Raw genomic sequence first — 6,000 nt, forward strand, 5'->3', positions numbered from 1 at the left:
GCGGAATGGGAGAGAGCAGCGCATAGCAGCGCATAGCAGCGCATGCGCATGTGTTAACCGAGCGCAAGCGCGAGCGCAAGCTGCGCGCTAACGCACAGCTGGCACGGCGACGGGAGCGAGCTGACCGCGCTGACGCACAGATGGCGCTGCGGTGAGAGCGGCGGAGCGCACAGCTGCCGCGCCGAGGATGCGGACTACGCCGCGACAACGACGCGGGACAAGGCGAGTTAAAGAGATGCGTCGCATCTAATATAAAATAATCACGGAAAATGGCGAACGGTGCAACGCCCTGCATTTCCACAATAATGCAGATTTCACAAAAGTTCCAAGTGTAATCGCTGTAGTAACGTAAATGGAGATAATTGGTCGAAAAAATTTTTGTAAAACTAAAAAATAAGAAATATGTTAAAATATTACGGAAACTGACAAAACGTATACCGCATGGCATTTCCACAATAATCCAGATTTCGCGATAGTCCCACCTGTAATCGTTATAATGTCGTAAATGTAGATATTTGGACGAGCGAAATTTTGAAAAAGTAGAAAATAAACCATAATAAAAAATAATAAAAAATACGGGAAATGGCAAAACATATAACGCGTGGCATTTCCACAATATTGAAGATTTCGCTAAAGTTTCACCTGTAATCGTTATAATAGCGTAATTGGAGATAATTGGTCGGTCATGACTTAGAAAAACTAAAAATTTAGCTGGAAAAAACTCACACTCAAGACAGGCGGCATAACAATGCTATGCATTAGTAGATAATTCTCTGAATACTAAAACGATATCTTGGATTTTTTTCGAACTTTCACAAATCGCCAATGCTGTTCTTTATCATATGCCTCAATAACATGCTGCATTACATATGCACTTTTGTAGCTACAAAACACAAGATATGATCTTGTTGGCAGTATGGCGGTGGCGTACTAGAGGCGCTTGTAACAAAGTTCTGACGTCAAAGTAAGAGGGCCAATGGCAGGTCGAAAATTGTCCGCCCTACCCGTCATGATGAACTTACGATTGTACAAGCACCGCGGCACTCGCTACCATGGCAGTGATGGCAAGTTTAGTTATGTGAACGGTTGGACAAAGGAGGGACGTCTAGAGAGCAATACATCACTTGATTTTGTGCTTGTGCGATGGCTGAAGGCATCGAAAAAGAGCAGAAACTATTCCTGCATGAACTGTATGCGGAATAATTTAAACCTGAGTGATAGGGTTTTCTTTTAGTGCGCAAGCACTTTGGCGGCCGCTACTGTGGTTTGGCGGCGGCAATGGCAATGGCGACGGCGACGGCGACGGCCTCGGCGTTGTAACCGAGCGAGCGAAGACAGAAAGAAAAGGGCGGACGAAAGTGTGGCGAAAGAGTGAGGGGGAGGGCAGTATGCTGAGCACTTACGAGACGCTCGTCGGTGCTCTGGTGGAAGTGTGAGGGGGAGGGCAGGCGTCATCTCTCTCACTTCCTCCCCGTCACGCTTTCCCCAGACGCTACTCCTCCGTGCGTGGCTCATCCGAACCACGAGACATTTGCGCGGGAGGTTCAAACACGATCTGCAACAAGCTCAGCGGGAGCAGCGAGATATATATATATATATATATATATATATATATATATATATATATATATATATATATAGTAAGGAAATGAGGGGCTCGTTGAGGAAATACAGAAAGATAGGTCAGCAGTCTACGACGCCAAAGGAGGCATAGGGGTGTGGTTAGGCTCTTTTCTTTTCTTTTTTACTACGGTTAATGAGGTGAACATTTCTTTTAAATATACAGAAGAAAGAAAGAAAAACACGCGCCCAGAGTGGGGACCGAACCCACGCCTTTCGATTACATGTCGAATGCCTTACCAATTCGGCTATCTGGGCGACTGTGTTCTCCTTCACTGCGGCAATGGGTTCACTGCGGCAATGGATCGAAAGGCGTGGGTTCGGTCCCCACTCTGGGCGCGTGTTTTTCTTTCTTTCTTCTGTATATTTAAAAGAAATGTTCACCTCATTAACCGTAGTAAAAAAGAAAAGAGCCTAACCACACCCCTATGCCTCCTTTGGCGTCGTAGACTGCTGACCTATCTTTCTGTGTGTGTATATATATATATATATATATATATATATATATATATATATATATATATATATATATAGAGAGAGAGAGAGAGAGAGAGAGAGAGATCTTTATGCCAGCAAGTGGTCAGAGATGCGCGGTGGCCACCCGCCGAAGGCTGGTGGCGACTTCGGAGGCACTTTTGACCAGGGCTTCTTGTATAGTCCGGTCTGAGCTACCCAACGCCTCCCTACACTGCTCACTGCTGGTGATTAGAGGGAAAGGTTCTTGAGGGCACTCCCATACGGAATGGCTTAGTCAGGCGTATTCCCCGCAGAAGGGGCATGCTGATGAAGGGAATTCTGATGGATGTATGTGATGGAGGTAAGCTCTGCTTGGGAAAGCATCCGTTTGCAAGAGACGCCAAATACAAGTCTGACTTATCGTGAGGTACGGATGAGGTGGAGGAAATTGTCGAAGTGAGAGGCGGTAGTGCTCTGTTATGTCACTAAAGTGGTTCGGGTGCCGCAAGGTTCCGTACTTGGTCCTCTGCTTTTTCTTATCTATATAAATGACCTGCCTTCTGAAATTTCTTCTCACATACATTTGTTCGCCGACGATTGCGTTCTTTTTCGTGAAATAACCTCTAATGATGAAGTAGCCGCCCTCCAAGCTGACCTTAATACAATTTCTGTCTGGTGTACTAATTGGTCAATGCAACTAAACACTAGCAAATGTAAATCCATTAGAGTATCGGGAACTTCTAACGCTCTACCTTCTTACTTCCTTAATAACGTTGTTTTAGATATTGTTAACAGTTATAAATATTTAGGTATGCATATAACCTCCAATCTGGGTTAGGATTTTCACATCGATTATGTCATTAATAACGCTAACAGGATGTTGGGATATTTCCGCCGTAATTTTTAAAGCCCCTTCCTCATTAAAACTCCTTTTATATAAAGCACTAATTCGTCCGAAACTTGAAAACGCCACCTCCGTTTGGGATCCAGCCCAATGATACATTCACTTGAAATTATCCAAAACAACTCGGTCCGTTTTGTACTTACTAACTATAATCGTACAGCCAGCACAACAGCAAGGAAATCTAGTCTTAACGTTCCATCTTTAGCATCTCGACGCAAAATCTTTCGCCTCAGCCTGTTTCATGAAATATTTCACCATCCAATCCTACGTGATGAGCTCATTTTGCCTCCACAGTACGCATCTCCTCGTTTAGATCATGTTCATAAAGTAGGAGTGCCATCATGCCGAACCAACAGTTTCTTTCAGTCATATATACCTCGTACATCCATTGAATGGAACCACCTTCCCGCACTTACGGCCACCATCCAAGATCACCAATTATTTAAGAACGCCTTAGCTAATATTGTATAAGCTAGAAAATTTTTTGGATCTTATAACGCACGATTCCTGTTCTGTTTCTGTTTGTTAGCTAACATTGTATAAGCAAGAAAATTTTTTGTATCGTATAATGCACTACTTCTGTTCTGTTTCTGTTTCTAACCATTCCCCTCTGTAATACCATATGGTACTGAGGGTACCAATAAATAAATGAATAAATAAATAAATATGATTAGTCGGTCTCTGGCGGAGCGGGCCCGGCGGCGGCGACGCGCTGCGAGATTACAGCACAGCTGCGCGCGCCGCCGTACGTTAGCTGATCACGCGACCACTTCCTGAGACGCGCAGATATGCGCCGTGAGCGAGATGACTACAGTTGGTGCTACGTACAAATTTCGCATTAGGGAGTAAGTAATCGCCAGTGCATTTTCTTTTTGTTTTCCCGCGGGAAAACATTTCTGAAAAATGTTGCCCGTTTGACGCACCGTATATTGCAGGGCGGCCCAAAAATTTTGAGCATCTGGAAATCTTTAACCAGGGTTGAAATATCGGCATACAGACGTTTTCAACTTTCGTTTACATCACAGCAGCAGCGGCCAGGGGCGGCAATCGAACATGCATCCTCGCCAATACCTTATTCACACTTTTCATGTGTGGGACCTCTCCAAGCAAGTTATGAAATGCAACAAGGAGAAACGTTTACGGTGTGGGCTTTCACCTTTGTGCAGTGCAACAATCTTGCAGCCCGATTGCTCCTACACCGTCGCAGCGAAGGAAGGGCAAAGTCGATGTTTCATATCGCCGGCAGGATACCGAAAGTGTGCCTTATTCCGCCTTGCACTCTGCGCTCGCAACCAGCAGCAGCATACCATTGAAACACTGCCGGGCATACCTTTAGTCATGTTGCAACCACGTATAATAAAGCGCCGATAGTGTTGTGACTGTTCTGAAGGGGAAAAGTGCGTGAGAGGTAACGAAGTTGATCTCGCGTGAAAGAGAAAAGCCCTGAATGACATTGACCGCGTGTTATCGAGAAGAGGGGCGGGTCGAACCGTTTCGGCGTACACCGGTAACCGTTATTTATTTTTTCGTTTCATTTCCGGTTCGGGTTCAGCGAGCTCAAGAAATAACGGTTCGGGTTCGAGTTCAGTTCCGGGAAAAATACCGGTTTGGTTCCGGTTTTCGGTTCGGTTCGGTTCCGGTTCGGTGCCCTGGTAAAAAAAATACCAAATGTAAAACAATTTGTCTTTTTATATCCGCGCTCGGAAGTGCATGCATCGTAATACCAGCGACGGACACACCACAATTCCCACACTGCGACGCACACAGATTGATCGGCGATAGATGCATTGCCACGCACATATGGTGAAAGACACTCGCCAGAAAAAAGTGCCCCATATTAATGTACCCAAATAATATTCTGTTGACAGCTCGTACTGTGACAAAGACGTAACTTTGTTGAGCAAATAACCTGTGGTAACGTGGGTATCGTATTGGCGCCAGCGTGATGTCTCGCTACGCTGAGGATGTTCCACATTCGTTAAAGAGCGGCAGCGACGATTATTACTTCATTGAAACGCATCTATGACTACAACCACAACTTTATGATGATGATTAATGACTTAGTCTTGGTCACGTGGTGGTGGCGCACAGCAAACTTTTTAGTATCGCCGCTATACGTCCTTCATGGTTAAAAAGAAGGTTTGGACTTTATGGTCCGTTTACGCTAATCTTATTCGTGATTTGAAGCTTCAAGTGGCAACAAGGTGGCACCCACCAGGCGTCCCAGTCTGGACTTTATGGTCCGTCTACGCTAATCTTATTCGTGATTTGAAGCTTGAAGTGGCAACAAGGTGGCACCCACCAGGCGTCCCAGTCTGAGTATGTACATGCTGCAAAAAAGAAAAAAGAACTGCAGGTTTTAAGGCTTCGTATCCTTGATGAAGATGGCAAGAAATTGACAGTAAAAAAAAAAAAAAAGACGGCCACTTTCAATATTCCCGCAAACAAAACGACGAATGGGCACTTATGGCTTGCATGACAGTAGACTAAAATGCCCTTCGTTCGCTCCTACAACGTGTAACCGGCTAAAGGTACTGCTAAGGTTATCAGGAGTCAGCTTGTAAGCTTTTACTGCGGTTTGAGGACACAATTGTGTTCAACGTCGCTTCACATTTCCGGTAGCTCCAGAAAACCTTTCAATAGTGGGAAGAAAACAGGACGATTCTATTAAGACATGGCCTTTAAATATCACCATTTTGGTCATTACTAGCTTACTAGCAACAGTCCCTTCTGCATTTGTACACAAACTTTATGAACATTTATTACAGAATACAACGAATCAGACATTGCCAGAAAAGGGAGCAAAAAAAGTTTATTCTAGTAACGTTGAAAAAAAGTGGTGTCACCCTCTGCCCAGCAGGGCAATACACAAGAAACTACCGTAAAAAGCTACAAAAATATTCTTCTGATTCCCGCTCTGGTCTGTTGGTTTCAATCAATCAATCGAGAGAGAGAGAGAGAGAGAGAGAGAGAGAGAGAGAGAGAGAGAGAGAGAGAGAGAGAGAGAGGGGGGGGGGGGG

This window comes from Haemaphysalis longicornis, unplaced genomic scaffold, assembly GCF_048455015.1.
Source record: "Haemaphysalis longicornis isolate Haplotype H1 unplaced genomic scaffold, Haemaphysalis longicornis Haplotype H1 scaffold_1, whole genome shotgun sequence".
Classification (NCBI taxonomy): domain Eukaryota; kingdom Metazoa; phylum Arthropoda; class Arachnida; order Ixodida; family Ixodidae; genus Haemaphysalis; species Haemaphysalis longicornis.